A 22,083-nucleotide genomic window follows, 5' to 3' on the forward strand; every position below is an offset into this window, starting at 1 on the left:
GAAAAAATAGCTGGGCTTTGTGGTGGGCACCTGTAGTCCCAGCTACTTGGAAGGCTGAGGCAGGAAAATCACTTGAGCTCAAGAGTTTGAGGTTTCTATGAGGTATGACGCCACAGCACTCTACCGAGAGTGACAAAGTGAGACTCTGCCTCAGGGGAAAAAAAAAAAGAAAAAGAAAGAAAGAAAGAAATTCTCTGACCTATCTTATCTGATAGCAGGTTCACTTTCCAAAGGGGTCCTACCCTATACCAGGAAGGAAGAAATGCTACACAGAAAAACCATGAAGAATCTAAACAGGCCTTGTTGGGTTTCCCCCTCAGCCTCTTACTGTTAGATCATACCCTTTATCCAATCACTTTTGTTCACAAATGGACAGTGTACGCAGTCCATTTTTTCATCAAACATTTTTAGCTGCCGCCTGGGTAGAGTGCTGTGGCGTCACAGCTCACAAAAACCTCCAACTCTTGGGCTCAAGCGATTGTTTTGCCTCAGCCTCCCAAGTAGCTGGGACTATGGGCGCCCTCCACAACGCCCGGCTATCTTTTGGTTGTAGTTGTCATTGTTGTTTGGCAGGCTCGGGCTAGATTCGAACCCTCCAGCTCTGGTGTGTGCCTGGTGCCCTAGCCACTTGAGCTACAGGTGTCGAGCCATTTTTCATCAAACTTAAGCATAACAGACAGTTTTCTGTGGGTCTTTGGGTCCTCATGTCTGAAGTTTTCCATGTCCCATAAAACATCAGTTAAATAAATGTGTTATGCTTTTTCTCTTGCTAAGCTGTCTTTTATTTTGGAATGTTAGCTGTGACCTTTATGGGTGGTGAGGAACGGTTATACCTTTCTACCCCTACCCCACAACTATCTCTTGGAGTGTCCTTGTCATACTGTTTAAAGTTGGGCTTGACACCAAAACCTCTACTCTAGTGCTAAAATGTAAATTTAGTTTAGCCCTTTTGATGTGCTGGTGCTAAAAAGCATGCTCTTATACAACTCATATATGCATTCATTTGTTCATTCATTTATTCAACATACAATTATTGGATTCCTATTATACTCTGGGCCCTAGGCTAAAAATTGAACAAAAACATACAAAAATCTCTGATTTCTGAAGGTAAAATGTAAAATTAACGATAAAAACCAAAGCTAAGTTGCAAAAACATACTTTGAGAACAAAGTTGGATACCAAAAGGGAACAAGAAACATTTTAAAATCCTTAACTATTTTCCAGTTTCTTGGAAAAATTAGAGTATATTCTCTCCAGGAAATCGGAGTTTCTATTATTATAACGAATTGTGATAATTTGTGGTAGAAGAACATTGCAAACAACTAGAGAAACTCCAAGGAAATTGCGGCAGTTTTCTAGTCCAGTACTGCTATCTGCTCATTTAATAAAATGTGGCTTTATTAGATGAAAAAGATAATCAAGTACACTAGAAATGACACAAAGGCGAACCTAATTTACCAGTTCCTCTGTGAAACAGTTGAATATTTTTAGCATTCAATTTATTCTCATCAGTTTTAAGCCCAAGGATGGTCTTCCACATGAAAAGCATTAAACAGATGCCTAGATAAGGGGGTCCATGATGTCTTAGTCTCTGTGTTCCTGATATCTTACCTTCTCCTCTCTTAGAAGGAATTAACCCAGATAAGGTTCTGATGGCCTGATCTTTGAGCAATTAATTGATTTATTACTTAGTAAGTATTTCTGACAGAGGCAAAATTTCAAGGTTAGTAAATTTGCCTTTGGTGATTCTCACCCCATTTTTGCAGTATGCCCTTTTTCTCTGCTTACAGAAAATACAAAGAGTGTATTTTCCCCTTTATGGTCCTCTACTTTGCCTTCATGGAGTCTTGGAAACTTTCTGCCCATACACTCCACCTGTATAGAGCACCCTCAACATAACTAACTCCATCTTGGGAAAAAGATTGTCTTACATTTCAAAAGGCACCATGCCGATAGGTTCTAGATGTACACGTAATCAACAGAGACTATGCCCAACCAGACATGGACATAACCCTATACTATGAGCTCTCACCAGAAGACTTTAAATAGAACAGGATTTCACCAGCGTGACATGGCCTTCTCAATAGACACTGTTTTACTGTCCCTTGCGATCAACACCCAATATCTGCCACCCAAAGCTCTGCTCAAATCAAGGACTCTGCCTCGTAAGACATTGATGACTGTTCAGATCAGCGCAGGACACTCTCCTTGTCCACATTACTCTTCTTGGACTGGTTCATTAACCCCTCTTCCTTTTCTTTCTTTCTTTTTATTTATTTTTTTTTTCTTTTTTGAGACAGTTTTACTCTACTGCCCCATGCTAGAGTGCAGTGGCATCAGCCTATCTCAAACTCAACCCTGCTGCATTCAAGTGATCATCCTGCCTCAGCCTCCCAAGTGGCTGAGAATACAGGTACTTGCCATGATGCCAGCTATTAACTCCTTTTCTTAATCCTTTTCTCTTGATATTAAGTGCTGCTTTGTTTGATATGAAAATTTTAAATCTATAACATTTATGGACTGAATGAATATCCTACTACATATGGTTTATAGTATTGGCTGACTTGTGGAGTGGAGGGAGGGGGGTGGGGCTTTGGTGTGTGTCACACTTTATGGGGGCAAGACATGATTGCAAGAGGGACTTTACCTAACAATTGCAATCAGTGTAACCTGGCTTATTGTACCCTCAATGAATCCCCAACAATAAAAAATAAAGAAAGAAAGAAATAACATCAGTAAAAGTCAGACCTTGTAGGAAAACACAAATGTGGTTGGATTTGGTTGTGTCTGACCTTGCGCCACTCGTGACACCACCTCCCACCTGCACTGCCCAATCCTTCATGTTCATGGACCCCTTATCCCAGAGGCCAGGGTACAAAGGCTGCAGATAGTGAGTCTTTCTAACCATTCCGCAGCCCAGCAGTCCTGGCAGTGGACAACCAGTAGAAAATTTAGTTTTACCATAGTTTTAACAGAGAGAATTCACTCAGTAGAGTAATAAAGTGCTAATGTTCCCCTGGGAGAAACCAACTCCTCCCCCAGACCTCCTATCAAAATGCAATGTTTTAACGAGGGCCATTTTTTTAATGGCCATATCTTCCCTGCCCAATCTAGAAGGGCAGCAACTATGTAACTATGTAGAATTTCTTGGGTCTAGTGAGGTAGAGGGAGAAGGGTGGCCAGTTGGAGTAGCAAAGAGTAATACTGTTTTGAAGATCTAAGACTTTGCAGGTGCTTCAAAATCTGTATCTCTCAGGGTTCCTTAATCCAGACAAATTGACACTTAAGATTAACCACCACAGTATCTGACATAGAGTCCTTCCTAGTGGATCTGAGTTGCTGGGGAAACCAGATCAACTGGTCATAACAAACTGCGAGTGGTAAGGCTCATTGATGATACAGAAGCTGTAGTCTGGCTCTTTTAACTTTTAAGTGGTTGAACAGATCTGTAGCCAGGGCATTCCTTATGTATAGAGTGACTGAAGGGAACAGATTCCTCAAAACACTCTGATCTGTAATAATGCATCTATTCATTCCATCACCCCACTTTTGAATTCTGAGTTGCTCTGGATTAAAAAATGAATAAAACATTATTTCTTTCCATGTTGGAGTCACTGTGGCCTAATGACTTCTTTCAAATGCATCTGTGTCCTGAAATAAAGAAAGGAAAGAAGACAGCAGCCTCTCGGAGAGGAAAAAAAAAAAAAAGAAAAGAAAAAGAAAGTATTACCACAGATTCATTTTTAGGTCAACGATTTGTCATTAAAGATGATCAGTTTTAATGATTAGGAAAGAGTGATAAGAGAAAGGTCAAGAAATACTTTGCCTACTTCAAAATTCCTCCTGCAAGTTCTCTGAGGGCCAAGACCATTGTTACATCCCCAGGCTTAGCACCAGTGAGTGTAAATGTCCAACAAGAAGGTGGTTGTCTGACTACTGAATTTTTAAACTTAGGTTTACAAATTTAGGAAGAAAAGGACTGGCCTGAAGAGACCAATTACAACTACAGTGAGCTACTTATTTTATACAAAAGGAAATTTGAGCCCAGATAAAAAGAAGGGACTTGATTTTTAATTACTCACTTGGGTAATTAATAGCAGAGTTGGAAGTTTATCTTACTATTTAGAAGATTATTATGGGCCAGGTGCAGTGATTCATACCTATAATCCTAGCCTGCTGCGGGGGTTAGGTGGGTGGATCCCTTGAGCTCAGGAGTTCGAGACCAACCTGAGCAAGAGCAAGACCCTTTGTCTACTAAAAGTAGAAAAAGTAGCCCAGCATAATAGTGGATGCCAGCAGTCCCAGCTACTCAGGAGAGTGAAGCAAGAGGATCTCTCAAGCTCAAGAGTTTGAGATTTGAGTTTGAAGATCTGAGGTTGCTGTGAGCTAGTCTAATGCCACAGCATTTTACCCAGGACAACAGAGGGGGACTTTACCTCAAAAAAAAAAAAAAAGACTATTATGCCCCCAAATTCTAGTGCAACTTTCCCTTCTTTCTCCACACATCATTTGAAACTTTTTCCTTTTCTTGAGAATTAAAATGGCTCGTATTTATAAAATACTTTCACAGCCATTACCCCTCACTGTCTGGATGTTGAGATCCATCCACTGGTTGGTAATATCTGAGTCATATTCCTACCCTGGTGAGAATGGTGGCAGAGAGGGGTCAGTGTGTAGGATAATCCCCAAAGGAAAATTAGAGAACTGTTAGAATAAGGAGACAGGATTATGGACAAGCCTACACAACAGAGGCCTGCTACACAACCTACTATAGACAGGTTGTTTATTTATTTGTTTTGTTTTGCTTTGAAACATGGTCTTGCTCTGTTGCTTTGGTTAGAGTTCAGTGGCATCATCAGAGCTCTCTGCAACCTCAAATTCCTAGGCTCAAGTGAGCCTCCTGCTTCAGCCTTCTGAGTATCTGGGACCAAAGGCATAGCACACCACCATGCCCAGCTAATTTTTTTTTATTTTTTGGTAGAGATCTGTCTTGTTATGTCCTGACCTCAACCAATCCTCCCACTTTGGCCTTCCAAACATCCGGATTTACATGTGTGAGGCACTGTGCTCTGCTGACAATCTGGTTTTTTTTTTTTTTTTTTTTTGATAACTATATCCTCTTTCATATAATTTGATATTGCATAAATCTTGATGTAACAATATAAACAAAAAAGCTTTATCTTTTTGTTCTGTTTTGTCTTCTGCTAACAATCCTAGCTCTTTTACTCTTGATAATTAGGATCAGAAGTCACTTAAGTTACCTTATTAAAGAATAAAAGAAGAAAGAAAATATCACAAGGGCTCACATAGAGTAGGACCAGGGACCTTCCGGAAACTCTGGGACCAGTACCTTTCTCTCTCTCTTTCTCTCTCTAAATCTCTTGCTCTGTACGTTTGTTCTAGTAGTTTGTTCTAGTGGTGTTTCCCTGATGACCCGCCTCTTTGCTTGCTCATAGTTTCTGTTCCCTCATAATTTAAGAATACACATGACAAAAAAAAAGAATTGATTAACTAATTAATTAAAAAAGAATACACATGACCCAAACAGCTTCTTGAGTTCCATCTCTCTGTTGCAGCTCTCAAGCTATGGCTCCCACCATAACTGAGTATCTTAGGCATGTCTTAGCTATAATTCACAAGTGATGTTGATTGGCTCAGGTCATCCAAGGATCAGCTTGTTACCTAGTCTATGACTAGCTATCGTTGGGTCAGATCCCCAAGATATACCAGCTATATACGTAGGCATATTTGGTACAGTGGATACTTCACAAATTCTCACTAAAAAGTTAATGTTTATTTTAAAATGAGGCATTCTGGCTTGGTGCCCATAGTACAGTTGTTATGGCGCCAGCCACATGCACTGAGGCTGGTGGGTTCTAACATGGCCTGGGCCGGCTAAACAACAATGACAACTGCAAGAAAAAAAAAAAAATAGCCGGGCATTGTGGCAGGCGCCTGTAGTCCCAGCTACTTGGGAGGCTAAGGCAAGAGAATCTTTGAGTTTGCTCTTGCTGTGAGCTGTGACGTCACAGCACTCGACTAAGGGCAATATAGTAACACTCTGTCTCAAAAAATGTATAATAATAAAATAAAATAAGGCATTCTGAGAATTGTCCGACTACATGGCTTTCAAATATAACATAAATTCTCCCTTGTTTAATACATGTACAAGGCAATCAAGCATACCAGTATAAGCAAAAACTCTTTTAATGTGTTGTATTTTTATTTTATTTATTTATTTGTAGAGACCAAGTTTCACTTTATGGCCCTAGGTAGAGTGCCATGGCATCACATAGTTCACAGCAACCTCCAACTCCTGGGCTTAAGCGATTCTCTTGCCTCAGCCTCCCGAGTACCTGGGACTACAGACGCCCGCCACAACACCCGGCTATTTTTTTTTTTTTTTTTTATTGCAGTTTGGCCGGGGGCCGGGTTTGAACCCGCCACCCTCAGTATATGGGGCCGGCACCCTACCGACTGAGCCACAGGTGCCGCCCATGTGTTGTATTTTTAAAATTGTACTACATGGAATATAATGCACAGCACACTATACAGTATTATATTTTTTATTAAATTGATGACATTCTTATTAGAGAAGTACTATTTTTTATCTTGAACTTCAAATCTTTAAAATATTTTAATGGTGTGTTTCATTAAATGATTTAAAAGAAAGAAGACTTATCTAGTCATCAATACTGATACAAAAGAATACCTTATTACTCCAAACTTTTAATTTATCAGTTATATATAATCCTTTATCTCCTTATTTCCAGCCTCTCAGAGCTTTCAAGTAAGATTATAAATCATAGAACAGCTTATGATCTGAAGATCCCAAATTTTTGAAGAACTTTAGGTATAAAACATTAAGGGAAAAAATCTTATTTGCTGCTCCAAAAGAGAAACTCCCAATAGTTAAGCATAAGAGTTGGCTGTTTGGTTATCATTACCAAGATCAAGACAAAGACAAATATTTTACTAAAAGACTTGATTTTTATTATGTTTATTCCTGAACCTGAAGCCTTAAGGCCACATGAGCCCTTCAGATCTCCAAGTGTGGCCTCTCAATAAATTCAAACTTCATGGAATGAAACCCTTTATATAAAGGATTTGTTCTGTAAAATTTGGATTCAGTCAAAAGGCCACACTCAAAGATTCAGAAGGCCACATGTAGCCCCACAGGTTCCCCACACCCTACTTCTATAAAATACAGACCTAAATAGATATTTTATCATTAAATTGTACTGGTGAGAATGTTGATCCTTTTGTCACTTGCATTCCCCTTATAGGCTGTGAAATGTAATCTTCCATAAAAAGGGAATGTGTTAAATCACACTGATTTCTATTCCAAAGAAAATTACAGTTTGCTTTTAGGGAGAATGACTCAGTCAATCAGATTGGAAGCTTAGATATTCTATCCCTGAATGAAACTTTTTAAAACACAATTCCCTTTTCCTTTCCTTATACAAAACAAACCATCACTCACCTATAGGACACTAACTAGGAAGGTACATGCTGAAAAACCAACATAAATACTTACCGACTGCACATTGAATGGGAAGGTACATATTGAAAACCAACAGAAGTACCATCCTCTACAAACTGTGGCCCTCAGATTTTAACATGAAGTTTTAAGAAGCCTTTTGAAAGAAATGAAAAAAATCTTTTTCAGATATGCCAATAGAAGATCATAGAATTCTAGATAAAAATAGCTGATTGGTGATTAAATGAAACAGTGCTGTATTAAAGATTATATTTTGTTCAATAAGTTCTTGTAGCTATTTTTTTTTTTTTTTTTTTTTTTTTGTAGAGACAGAGTCTCACTTTATGGCCCTCGGGTAGAGTGCCGTGGCGTCACACAGCTCACAGCAACCTCCAACTCCTGGGCTTAAGCGATTCTCTTGCCTCAGCCTCCCGAGTAGCTGGGACTACAGGCGCCGCCACAACGCCCGGCTATTTTTTGGTTGCAGTTTGGCCGGGGCCGGGTTTGAACCCGCCACCCTCGGTATATGGGGCCGGCGCCTTACCGACTGAGCCACAGGCGCCACCCTCTTGTAGCTATTTTTTTAAGATTGCAGCAGGACCCTTTGAAGCTGATGCCAGATTATATATAGGCTTTCCCAGAACCAGGAGCAAGTCAGCATCTGTACATAAGAAAAGAGGGCTGGGTGCATTGGCTCACTGCTGTAACCCCAACAGAGGCCAAGGTGAGAGGGTCCCACCAGCCTAGGCAACCAAGGGAGACCGTGTCTCTACAAAAAAATGAGAAAAATTAGCCAGGCATGGTGGTGCCTGCCTGTAGTTCTTGCTACTCAGGAGGCTAAAACATGAAGACTGCTTGAGCCCTGGAGTTAAAGGCTGCACAGGGCTATGATCGTGCTACTGTACTCCAGCCTCAGTGACAGAGCAAGACGCTGTCTCTAAAAAAGGGGGGGGAGAGAGAGAAAGAAAGAAAAGGAAAGAGAAGTGTATGTGTAAGAGGAACACATGAACTATTTTATACATTTAACCATCTACAATTAATATTCTTCCTGACGTTTAATGTTTAAGCACACCAGTTAATAATGCTGATGGAAGAAAAGTTAGGAAATACAGATAAGCAGAAAGAAAAGATTCTAAATCTCCATGTGTGTCATGCTTTTCTTTTAAACAGAAATGAGTTTATACTATAAACTTTTATAACTTGCCTTTATTACACTATATAACATACTCTATACAACAATATTGTGAACATATCCCCAGATTTTTAAAAATGTATGTTTATATCATTGCTTGTATTGGCTCCATATTATTTAATTACATGATATTTCTTCATTTATTTACCTGTCATAACTTGTTGTGTCTTTAAGATGTTATAAGCAAAGCTATGATGTACATGCTTAACTATATATCTTTGCATATTGACCTACTTCTTTTCCTCGGGGCCATGTAAAATGTACCTTTTCAACATTCTTGTTATAGATTGCCAAATTACTCCCAGAAAGATTGTACCTAATTCTTCCACCAGGAAACAGGTGCTGCCCTATTTCTTCACAACCTCATCTAATTTGGTTCAGAAAAATGTCTGTCTCTGTTTACAGGGCAGGACATGATACTGTGACTCTGCATTTTTAACAAATTTTAGGACTTTAAACAACATAGCAGTACTTTTTCCCCAATATTAAAATGGGTTTGTTTTTTAGATAATAACATTTATGTTTATCATAGAAAAAATAAGCATGATAACAAAGTATAAGGGAAAGCAGAATTCCTCAAAATAGCATCCCTTAGAGATAATAACTGACCTTTTGGTGAACATCCTTCTAAATATCAATCTGTGTATGTTAATGTCGTGGATGAAGAGGTGTCCTTTATCCTGTGCTAAGTGCTATTTCAAGATAACACTAAAGATTAGGATTGTAATCACGGCCCTTTCTCTCATAATGGAGCACAGGGACAGGTCCAGGGCTTGGGTGAAGGGATATCTGTTTATGCTCGGCTTTCTTATGTATGTGCAGACCAAGCCCTGCGAAGAATCACTGGTCATGAGTGAAGGTTGGTGATCACCCCAGCATCTTGCTGGGACTTGAAAAGGAAGCTTGAACTAATGCAAATGACCGAAATTTCCCCTTCAAAAGAGGTGCAGGGTTCCTCCATACAATCTGTGGTAAACTCTGCTCAGCACCTGCCAATGCAGACACAGTATTTCCTAGACAACTAGGGTGGTGTCTCCCTCAGCAGAAGGGTCACCTCCTGGAACAGCTGCTTCACTGTGTTTCGATGAATCTCACATGTTTGGAAAGCTGATGTCTTCTAGAACTCCTTTTTTACAGTTGAAAATATAAATATTTAAATCCGTTTTATTTTTTTCTCTAACCAATTTTTATGATAGCTTCGTCTTGTCAAGTGCAGTTGGCTGGCCGTGGCACTTTTATGGGACTCCATCTCCCTGCATGGTTGAGGGATTGCGGTACATGATACTAGAATGAGCGTTTGTCTTTCTGACTTCTTGTCACCTGAACAAGGTGCCTCTTCCCAAAGAAGTCCCTCAAAGAGCAGCCAGACTGTCCCAGCCAGGATGGACTCAGCTCCATGAGGCTCCCTGGGCTGGTGATCCACTCAGGTGCAGGAAGGTCCCCACCCAGCCCCGAAGTCCTCTAACCATGTGCTTCTGATGAGACCTGCCCTTCTCACCAGCAAGAGAACCCTTGCAGCCTGCCAGTAAATTTCATTCTCTAGTGGCAATGGGTGGGGTGAAGAAAGGGAAGATAGAAATTTCTGGACCCTTCTCTCACTCTCACAGTTGGGAGGTAAATTATCTCACAACAGATGTCATACATACTGATGGGAATTACAACTGCTTTAAGATGATGGGTGTGTGAGTGACTGAGGGGGTGGGGGCAAGTTGGGCTGTCTTCTCATTGAGGCATGTGGTTTCATGCAGACAGGAGGCCCAAGTCCTCTTTAGTATGGTCTCTTTAACTTACAGCATAAACCCTGATGTCATGATGTTACCTGAGCTTTAACTGGAAAAGGCTGGATATAAGACCATTCGTGTGTGTGTGTGTGTGTGTGTGTGTGTGTGTGTGTGTGTGTGTGTGTTGTATATAATCATCCCCAAAGCCACAGATGCTCATGTCCTTATATTATATAAAATAAGGTAATCTCTGGTGGTCTAGTGGTTAGGAATGAAACACACACACACACACATATAAATTAAAAATAAAAGATAAATGGTGTAGTATTTGCTTATAACCTCCTGTATATTTTAAACCATCTCTAGATTACTTACAGTACCTCGTACAATGTAAATGCTATCCTAGTAGTTTTTATGCTTTATTGTTTTCATTTATATTATTTTTATTGTTGTATTTATATGTTTTTTCTCGAACATTTTAGATTCATAGTTGAGAATCTGCAGATGCCAAAACTAACAGATAACAGAAAACTGTGTTAATATATGTATATACACATTTTGTGTATATAAATATCAATATACATAAACCAGTGGGCTCCATGTTTAGATGAGGAAGTCAAGTTATAAAAAGGTATAGTAACTTGACCGAAGTCATCCAACTAGGAAGTGGTAGAGTTAAAATTCAAAACCAGACAGTCAAAATGTAGCCTGTACTCTTAATCACTATGCTACTTCCCGCCTGTAAATATTGTCTATAATTGTTATTATTTCATATTATACTGTCTCTATATTATTGCTTAATAAAATTCTTCAAGTGATGGAATTGTTCTCAGACAAGCTTTGGTGTTTTAAGTTCTTCTCATGCAGATGGGCAAGGCTCTAAATGAGACTCTACGAAAATAGTGAAATGGTGGTGAGAGAGGAAATGTGCTTCTTCTCTCCGAGGCACTTTGAGCAGGAAACTGTTGAACACAGCTGAGAACTCTTGTGTGGATTCTGGTCTCCAGCTCTTTACTTCACTTTTTATTCAGATTTCCACCAAGAAGGTTAGACTCCACTTTTTTCTTTGGTCCTTCTTTTTCCATTATTCAACAATTTATGTATGTCAGTGGTTCTCAAATTTTAGTGTGGACCAAAACCACCTGAAGGGCATGTTAGAAAAGAATGTTGGAGTGCTCGCTTCGGCAGCACATATACTAAAATTGGAACGATACGGAGAAGATTAGCAAGGCCCCTGGGCAAGGATGATACGCAAATTTGTGAAGCGTTCCATATTAAAAAAAAAAAGAAAAGAAAAGAATGTTGGATTCCATCACTAGAATTTCTGATTCATTACGTCTTGTTGAGACCTGATAATGAGCATTTCCAACAAGTTCCCCAGTGATGTTGGTGCTGTTGAGCAAGGACCACACTTCTGGGAACTGCTGGTGTAGCCCAGACAAGTGTGCTTCATCTGGATGATGCTGTCTTTTAATAGATAACTATGGATATACTTAAGTATGAGATTTTAGTGTTGGGCCTTCAACCTTGGATTGATTTATTCCTTGACACCAAACCCTGATTTAATGAAATGATCTAAACTCAGACCCTTCATCTTCATATTGGGTCCTAGATTACCTTTTATTCACTTGATGGACTTATAGACAAGACCAAAGATAAATGTACAGCTGTTCTATTGTGGCTTCATTTGTATTGAAGCACAGAGATTGAAAAAAATATAGATGTCCTTTCAACTGAAGATAGGCTGTATAAATTGTGCTGCATCCTTATACTTGATATGTCACAACTTTTAAAATATGAAGCTCCCCCTCCATGTACATCTACCAGGAAATAAGTTTATGTGAAATATTGGTAAGTGAAAAAAAAAAACAGAAAGGTTCAGGACAATGTGTCTAGACTGCCCTCATTCACATAAAAGCAGGGTTATCTGTATTTACCCATCTATATTCTACTATACTAACAGTAATATTTTCCAATTTTGCCTTTGGGAAAGGAGGACTGTAGGAGCAAGGAGCTGGGGTGGGAAGAATTAAAAACTTCCTTAAATCTCACATGTCTTAGCCTGCTGGGGCTGCCATAACAAAAGATCCTAGACTTGGGTGGTGTAAGCAACAGAAATTTTCCCAGTTCTGGAGACTGGAAGTCCAAGATCAAAGTGTCAGCCGAGCTGGTTTCTGGTGCAGCCTCTCTTCCCTGCAGATTGTGCCTGCTCATCGCATCCTCGCATGGCCTCTCCCCTGTGCTGACGCAGAAAAAAACAGAGGACTCTGTCTCTTCGGATAGAAGCACCAGCACTCTGATGACCTCCTTCAACCTTGATTACCTCCTTAAAGGTCTTATCTTCAAACACAGTCCCCTTGGGGGTTCAGGCTTCAATATAAGAATTTTGGAGGGATACACTTGAGGCTACAACACCTAGAAAGTGAATTTCAGAGAACCAGCATGTTTTGGATCAGCCTGGCCTTTCACCCATCACAGTGCCCTCAGTCTGTGCTTCTTTTAATGCCAATAGAAGGAAATAAAAAGGTGAGCACTAGACCTGGAGATGGTTGGGGTGAAGGGGGCTCTGGAGCTTCATGCTTATGGCCTTCATTTTCTATCATCACTACTCCCTATCCTAGGGCCCCAAACAACCATCTGAGCACATGCAATCACAATTCTCATATTTCACTGCTTCCAAGATATTTAAGACTATCTCAAATGAGGTAATTGGTGAAGGAAAGCAGCAGCCAGAAAAAGTCAATAGTCTCAGCTTTTCGGGGACTTCCTTTTCTTTTCTTCACTTTGGATCTTAATGGAATTAAGTTCATTGTTAGGCATAAAGTTTGAGTGTAAAGGTTGATGACTTTGGCATCTTCTCTCTGAATGTCTTTGCTTTTTCCAGAGTAATCTAACTGCACCATGACTTCCTGGATGTGCTCTTATCCTGACTAACAATTTCCAGTCTTTCTGGGGGACATGACTTGGTTGTCTAAGCTGGTGAAGTTTCGGCTTACTGGGCTTTCCAAAGCATGGTAGAGGATACCTAGCATGCGTAAGAAATACACAGAGGTGAAGAGAGAGGAAAAGGGAGGTCAAATAAGGGGGCCAGAGGTCAGAGGGCAATTCACATGAATGCAAGGGGACCACCTATAGTTCTTCAGTGGTTCACCACAGCTTTGCTAATAAAGTCTTAGTGTGGTCTCCAGGGGCCTCACTGTCTGCCTCACACCTTCCTGTCAGCCGCATTCCCACATTCCCTCCTCACACTCTGTGCTCTGGCAGTAAGAAACCGTTCTGCCTGCAGACACCCACCCGTTTGAAGCCAACTTCCAGTTCCTTGCCTCTACTCAGTGATCAGTGATCAAGTTTATCTCCACAGTTCTCTGTCTTGATAACTCAGTCCTATCTTACAATACTCAATGTAAGCCTGTTCATCTCTGGGAAGCTTCGTACTGTCTGTTTCCTCTCTCTGCCTCTCTCTTTCTCATATAACTTACTTTTGTATCCTAAACGTCTGGCACAGTGCCTGGAACACAGAGGGAATTTACAAAGATGCATGTTGAATTGAACAGTGCCACTTCACCTGTAATCCCCTAGTGGGTTTGATATCTACTTACACCACTTAGAACTTTCATTTAGTTAAATTCACATCCGGAAAAGACTAGTTTTGGTGCTAATCATGAATTTTCTACATATGGTATTGTGGCTTGTTAGTTCAACTGCACAGAGGTGCCTGCCAGCTTCTTAACCTGCTTGCTTTCTGGAAGTAAAACTAGAGACACACTTCACAATCTGAGCAGTAAAGAGCAAGTGGAGTAGCCGGGGAACCCTGGGTATCTGGGATCTGGGTACCCACCCATTTATTCATTCATTTAATTGCAGCCTCACCTTCTGGCAGATCTGGTGTTGGTGAAGGAAACAAGACACAGACTGCTTTCCTGGAACTCACAATCTTGTCTGGCTGATAGATGCATAAGCAAACACAGCTGATCCTTCTCTTCAAACATTTAAAGTTTATAGTTTGACCAGAAGGCACATGATTGTTAGTGACTTAGCTAATGAGTAAACATAACCAACAACCCAGCATCTAAGTCTGTATTGGATTCAATTTCCCTTGTTAGTCACCTCTCAGAATTGAGAATTGTAATAAGTCTTTATATGTTACTGACAGTAGTAAATTAAAACTTTTATTATACAGTATTTTATGAGGAAAATAAGTTCCATAGAAATTTTTGAAAACTTAAAGACATTTGCAAAGGAGATTTGCAACATCTCCCTGTAACTTCTGTGCACTATGACAAGTTACATTTTTAATATCTTCAAGCCCTTCCTAGGGAAGTGAGAGATAGGTAGGAGAAGTTTTGTGAGGAAAATAGCAAATAAAGGTTTCTTAGACAAATACATGTATTTTCAACATATAAGCATTTTCTGTTTTGTCCAAAAAGATCAGACTCCTAACAAGACTTAGAAATGGAAATATTTACTCTGAAAGAAGAGAGTCTCCACCTGCCCAGAAATTGTTGTCTAGGGCTAATCATATACGCCTAAAATCCAGGACACACTTTCTTTAAGAAACTTCTCTACAGAATAGAACATGTAACACAAGCCATCCGTACTAGCAGGCACTTGTCTTTGGAAAGCTCCATGGCTTTAACCGGCCAGATGGTATCATGGCTGAAGGGGAAAGATTAGGGAAAAGATACCTGGCCCAACCTTCTAGGCCTTCCTTCTGTTTACAATGGCTCTCCATGACAAGGGCAGACTAGTGTCCACCCTCAATGGCATGTCACACTTTAAGCAGATTGTATAAAAATAGAAGCATTTAAATAAAGTACAGACAAGAACATTTTTCACCCTACAAAAAATACCATTATACCTACTATGCCATAGAAGCATAGTGAAAATGCTTCATTTTGAATGTCTTTAACTAGGAAATCTTTGAGTATATATTAAATTGAATATTAAGTTTGAGTTGCGCAAAGTTGGAAAAACACAAATTGTAGAAGTTAGATTTCCTTCCTTTGACAAATGCATAACAAGCATTTTTCAGAATGTCTAAACATTTTAAGCATTTGGGGACTTTCACACTTGCACACTTTCTTAAAGAACAAGAAAGGACAGTGACAACTTTGGTCAATTCTATTCTATGCTTAGATAGCTGTTGTCCCTCTGGAATATCCTGTGAACTTGAACAAAACTGAGTTCATTCTAACACGTTCTCCTAGCTTTAAAGGAAAATTCTCTGCCAATAGTTATTGCATTCAATAGAATCTAAAGGTTAGACTGATTTAATGAAACGTAGTCTGGATAATCAAATTTTATAAATAATTCAAGTAGGCAGATCTGCTTTTTTTTTTTTTTTTTTTTACAAATAATCCTTTAAATAAAAATTTATTCCTGAAACTAAGCAGAATCAACTTCCTGCCTTTTAATGAAGCTTCAAGTGTACATGTTAGCAAAACCTCACATTTACTCTGAAAATATGTCAACAACTTTTGGAAGGACATTTGCTATGATGAGATTATCCTTTTCAAACAATTTTTGACTTTACATTTGGATCATGCTGTTTTGACTGATCAACTCATTCTTGTAAGTCTAATGACAAATTAATTTAAATAAATGTCTTGACTGGTGTTTTTCATTTGATCGACTGATTGATTAAAACATTTGGCCAAGTTGACTTCTTGTTTTGGTATTTACAGCTTTGGTTCAGTAATTGAGCCAAAAAATTTTAAAGGGTCTCTTAAATATTAGTCCCTTTGTAGGCACCATGGAGTCACTTCTCATCAACTAGGAAATTGGTCAATTTCAGTAACAAAGTCATAACATTTCAGGGGTTTATTCAGCTAGCATACTGTGATTGATTTTTCTGTTTTCTCCCACTGGTAAGAGAGAACAATGAAATCTTTGCTGACAAGATTGCTTTCATCTCAAGCACTGTTAGTTTTCTAAAGATATACTAATCCCTGATAAACAAGAAAAGAGTTATGTTCAGTATTCAAGTGGGCAGGTACACAAAACAATAAAATACAGAATCTGGGAAAACTAATTATAGTTAAGATTTCAAGAAATATTTATTAAACATTGGGTATAATAACAAGATAAAAGATGAGACACAGTCTGTAACTTTAGTTTCACTTTATCAGGGCAGGTTAAAACAAGCAAACCTATGAATGGAGACCACAAAGGCCATATTATAAAAGAAAGGACATTTGAATTAAGGTATGACTCTGGGCATATTGGCTTAAATTCTCTGATTTTACTTCATTATATCTAAACTTGGCTAATAGGCTGAGCTTGGTGACTCTGACTCACGTCTGTAATCTTAGCACTCCAAGAGGCTGAGGTAGGTGGACCAGCCTGAGCCAAGAGACCCTATCTCTACTAAAAATAGAAAAATTAGCCAGGTGTAATGGTGGTTGCCTATGGTCCAAGCTATTCAGGCAACTGAAGCAAGAGGATTACTTAAACCTAAGAGTTTGTGGTTGCTGTGAACTATGATGATGGCATGGCACTCTACCCAGAGTGACGGAGTGAGACTCTGTCTCAAAAAGTAAAAATAAAAAAATAAAAAAAGTGAGCTAACAATAGCACATTTACATTAGAAATTTGAAAGTTTACATGAAAGAACTTTGCGTGCAGTAGCGACTTACAAGAACTTGCTTTCATATATATTATGTGCACATGTGTAGATCTCATTCATCGGTGCACATACGTTACATGTACACATATATATCACTTGTGTATACATATAACTTATGTAAGTATTTAAAGGGAAACAGAACATGACAATATTTCAAAGGAGAGAGAACACCTGATTTATGGCCAGAGAGATGTATCAAGTTTTGATGGAGGAAGTATGAGGCTCAGAAAGTCAGGTTACTAAAGATGAAGGTGAAGGGCAAAGGAAAGGCAAGAGGCTTGAGGCAGGAAAAAAGCATTTGAAAGTAGAAAGTACGTGCAGTGGTCCCAGAAGAGCACACGCTCATGCTTTTGATGCTCAGGAACACCGAGTTGGTAAGGAAGGCCACTGACTTGAGAGACCATCTTACTCATCACCACCTGTTGAAAGAGAGTCAGTGGCAGTGACAGAAAGTGCGGAACATCAAAGTGTGGTAGGCAGGGTGTTGGTGCTGCCAAATGTTCACTCCCTAATAGCTAGGGCCTGTGAATATGTCACCTTATATAGTAAAAGGGACTTTGCTGATGTGATTAACTTAAAAATCTCAAGATGGGGCATTTATGGATTATCTGAGTGGGTCCAATCTAATCCTCTGGGACCTCGTAAAAGTGACAGAGGGAAGCAGGATGTCAGAGTCAGACAGGAATTTGGAGATGCTCATTCCTGTTTTTGAAGGTGGAAGCCATATGGGGGCCTCTGGAAAAGACAAGGAAACAAATTCTCCTCAGACCCTCCAGAAGGAACAGAGCCTTGCTGATGGCTTGATTTTACCCCAATAGGAGCCATTTTGAAATTTTGACCCCCAGTGATGCAGTAGAACCTCCATAGCGACGACCGCCCTACAGTGACCACTTCCTTAAGTTGACCTGATTTTCATAGACCAGTCATGCACCACAGGTACTTATCACTACATAGGCCTAGTTCCTTATGTTGCCCACCTCTGTGTGCTGACCAGTTTGTTACAGTCCCATGGGTGGTCCACTCACAGAGGTTCTACTGTCATGGGATAATCATTTTTTGTTGTTTTAAGCCAGGAATCCTGTGGTAATTTGTCGTGGTAGTAATAGAAAATGAGTACAGAGCTAGCAAAGCAGTGGGACGTGGACTGGGGGCTCAGGCACATGAACAAAGTAGGAGATGACAAAGGCTGGTCTCATGCTAAGAAAACTGGTGATGGTGTGTAAATATTTTTTCTTCTCTTTTTAAATTCTCCTATTTTCTTTCATTAACACACACATGCACACATGCACATACATTTTTCAAACTATAAATTTCTGCTAGGCATGGTGGGTTTTACCTGTAATCCCAACACTTTGGTAATCTAAGGTGGGAGGATTGCTTGAGGCCAAGAGTTCAAGACCAGATTGGGCAACATAGTGAGATTCCATCTCTAAAAAAAAACAAAAAGAAATTAGCTAGGCACGGTGGCTCATACCTGTAGTTCCAGCTACTCAGGAGGCTGGGGCAGGAGGATCACTTGAGCCCAGGAGTTTGAGGTGACATAAATTATAAGTTTCTCTTCTTTTACTCCATCCTCAGTGCCTTACAAGTTCCCAGATGCCAGTGCTTTTCATTTTTTCTCTGATCCAAAGAGGCAAAATAAAGCTCTTTCTTTATTTCCTTTTAGTTCTCTTTAAAGAATAACTGGGATTTTCATGGGCGGCTCCTGTGGCTCAGTGAGTAGGGCGCCGGCCCCATATGCCGAGGGTGGCGGGTTCAAACCCACCCCCGGCCAAATTGCAACAAAAAATAGCCGGGCGTTGTGGCGGGCGCCTGTAGTCCCCGCTGCTCGGGAGGCTGAGGCAAGAGAATCGCGTAAGCCCAGGAGCTGGAGGTTGCTGTGAGCTGTGTGATGCCACGGCACTCTACCGAGGGCGGTACAGTGAGACTCTGTCTCTACAAAAAAAAAAAAAAAAAAGAATAACTGGGATTTTCAAATGTAAATTTACTGAAATCTAAAGGAATCCAAAAGACGGCGGCACGGACGGTGTGCAAGGAGGAAATAAATGGAGACGATGGTCCATTTCTTTTCTTTCTTTCTTTTTTTTTTGAGACAGTGTCTCATTATATTGCCCTCAGTAGAGTGCCGTGGCATCACAGCTGACAGCAACCTCAAACTCTTGGGCTTAAGTGATTCTCTTGTCTCAGTCTCCCAAGTTGCTGGGACTATAGGTGCCCACCACAACACCAAGTTATTTTTCTGTTGCAGTTGTTCAGCTGGCCTAGGTCAGGTTCGAACCAGCAACCCTTGGTGTATATGGCTGGCTCCATAACTGCTGTGCTACAGGCACTGAGTCAATGGTCCATTTCTTTTTTTTTTTTAATTTTTATTCTGCATACTTTAATTCCAAAATAAAAAAACAATACACAACATCCACTTGGGCAAACTCAGGAGGGAATAGGGCTTGAGACCCTAGTTTCCTGTCTTACATCCAAGGACAGGCAATTAAAGAAAAAACTAGACAGCAGAGAAAGCCAAGTGGGACATGGCCACTCAAAGGCTGTGGGAACCATGGGTAACACGATACAGAGGGCAAAAGGTTTCTAAGTATGAACTCCTAATCTACTTCTTCCATGCGAGATGCGTCCTCATCACCTCCAAGGGGTGGGATTTCATCGGGAACAGCAGTACTGGGTTCCTCTGCTGTCACTTCATCTTCATCAATGCCTAGGCCTAGCCTGATCATGCGACAGATGCGGTTGGAGTGGGTCTGGGGATCTCAGGGGAGAAGCCAGAGGACAGCAGTGCAGTTTCAAACAGCAGCACCACCAGGTCCTTGACAGCCTTGTCATTTTTGTCCGCCTCAGCCTTCTGCCACAGCATCTCCACAATGGGGTGGTCAGGGTTTATCTCCAGATGGTTTTTTGCCATCATATAGCCCATTGTGGAGTTGTCCCAAAGTGCCTGGGCTTTCATGATCCGCTCCATGTTGGCTGTCCAGCCATAGGTACTGGTCACAATGCAGCAGGGTGAAGACAGAAGCCTATTGGAGATAGTTACCTTCTCAACTTTCTTACCCCAGATTTCTTTCATGAGCTTGCAGAGGTTCTCAAACTTTGCCTTGCTCTCTTCCATTTTCTTCTTCTCTTCCTCATCCTCAGGTAGCTCCAAGTCCTCCTTGGTAACTGAGACCAGGCTCTTCACATCAAACTCCTTGAGCTGCTGCACGCAGTACTCATCAATGGGCTCAGTCATATATACCACCTCAAAGCCCCGCTTCCGCACTCGCTCCACAAACACAGAGTTGGCCACCTGCTCTTTGCTCTTACCAGTGATGTAATAGATGGACTTCTGTGTTTCCTTCATGCGAGAGACATACTCTGACAGAGAAGTCATCTCATTTCCAGACTGGGAGGTATGATAACGCAGCAGCTCAGACAGGCATCGCCGGTTAGTGGAGTCCTCATGTGTTCCAAGCTTCAAATTTTTAGAGAATGCCTCATAGAATTTTTTGTAGTTCTCCTTGTCTTCTGCCAACTCAGAAAAGAGCTCGAGGCACTTAACAATGTTTTTGCGAATCACTTTCAAGATTTTGCTCTGCTGAAGCATTTCTCGGGAGATGTTCAGGGGCAGATCCTCAGAGTCAACCACACCATGGATAAAGTTGAGATACTCTGGTATCAGCTCATCACAGCTGTCCATGGTGAACACATGACGGACATATAGTTTAATGTTGTTCTTTTTCTTTTTGTTCTCAAAGAGGTCAAAGGGAGCCTGACAAGGGCTGAAAAGCAATGCCCTGAATTCCAACTGACTTTCTACAGAAAAGTGCTTGACTGCCAAGTGGTCTTCCTAGTCATTGGTGAGGCTCTTATAGAATTCTCCATACTCCTCCTGGGTGATGTCATCAGTGTTTCTGGTCCAAATGAGCTTGGTTTTGTTTAATTCTTCCTGATCAGTGTATTTTTCCTTAATCTTCTTGGTTTTCTTTTTCCTCTCCTTTCTTATCTCATCCTCCTCATCTGAGCCCACATCTTAGATCTTGGGTTTCTCTTCATCATTTTTGTCTTCTTCTTCTTTCTCACCTTTCTCTTCTTCTGCCTCATTGTCCCTGGTTTCCTTCTCTCATTCCTTCTCCAAATAAAGGGTGATGGGATAGCCTATGAAGTGGAGTGCTTCTTCACTACTTCTTTGACCCGCCTCTCTTCTAAATACTCTGGTCTTTTTAAGGTGGAGGATCATTTTGGTGCCCCTGCCAATGGGCTCACCATGATCAGCATACACAGTGAAGGAACCCCCAGCAGAAGATTCCCAAGCATACTGTTCATCGTCATCGTGTTTTGTGGTCACAACCACTTTCTCTGCCACCAGGTAGGCAGAATAAAAGCCAACACCAAACTGCTCAATCATGGAGATATCTGCACCAGCCTGAAGCGCCTCCATAAATGCTTTAGTACCAAACTTGGCAATGGTTCCCAAATTATTTATGAGATCAGCCTTGGTCATACCAATGCCTGTGTCCACCAAGGTCAGAGTTCATTCCTGAGGGTTAGGGATGATGTCGATTTTTAACTCTTTACTACTGTCCAACTTGGAAGGATCTGTCAGGCTCTCATAATGAATCTTGTCCAAGGCATCAGAATGCATTAGAGATCAACTCTCGAAGAAAGATGTCCTTATTGGAATAGAAAGTATTGATGATGAGAGACATGAGCTGGACAATTTCTGCCTGAAAGGCAAAAATCTCCACCTACTCCTCTCCAGGGCGCACTTCTTCAGGCATCTTGAAGAAATAGGGCTGTAAGTACTAGTGATCAGGTGGGTTGGGGCTATCAGACTCGCATGCAGCACCACAGCTACGCAGGAATGACTCAAGACAATGGTCCATTTCTTGATAAGCAAAGGGATCTCTCTTTTTTGGACAAAGTTCATATAGAATTCAGTAGATCAGAATCAATTTAAACATTCAGAAAAATTCCATTTGGGGAAAATTTAAGAAGAATTTTCTTTCCCAAGGAAAAATAAAAGAGATAAGCATTGGTACAGCTTTTAAAACAGTCAATTATTTGAAACCACTGAACATGG

At 40.5% G+C, this 22,083-nt stretch overlaps 1 non-coding gene and 1 pseudogene across 2 annotated transcripts; one reads left to right on the top strand and one right to left on the bottom strand.

Moving 5' to 3' along the window:
• Positions 1-11,565: 11,565 nt before the first annotated feature.
• LOC128592361 (U6 spliceosomal RNA) lies at positions 11,566-11,672 on the top strand. The gene has a single exon (XR_008381848.1). It is a non-coding gene; the product is annotated as a U6 spliceosomal RNA (small nuclear RNA).
• Positions 11,673-19,615: 7,943 nt separating this feature from the next.
• LOC128579861 (heat shock protein HSP 90-beta-like) lies at positions 19,616-21,781 on the bottom strand (annotated as a pseudogene). The gene has a single exon (XR_008378286.1). The product of XR_008378286.1 is annotated as a heat shock protein HSP 90-beta-like (transcript).
• Positions 21,782-22,083: the final 302 nt, after the last annotated feature.

This window comes from Nycticebus coucang, chromosome 1 (assembly GCF_027406575.1).
Source record: "Nycticebus coucang isolate mNycCou1 chromosome 1, mNycCou1.pri, whole genome shotgun sequence".
Classification (NCBI taxonomy): domain Eukaryota; kingdom Metazoa; phylum Chordata; class Mammalia; order Primates; family Lorisidae; genus Nycticebus; species Nycticebus coucang.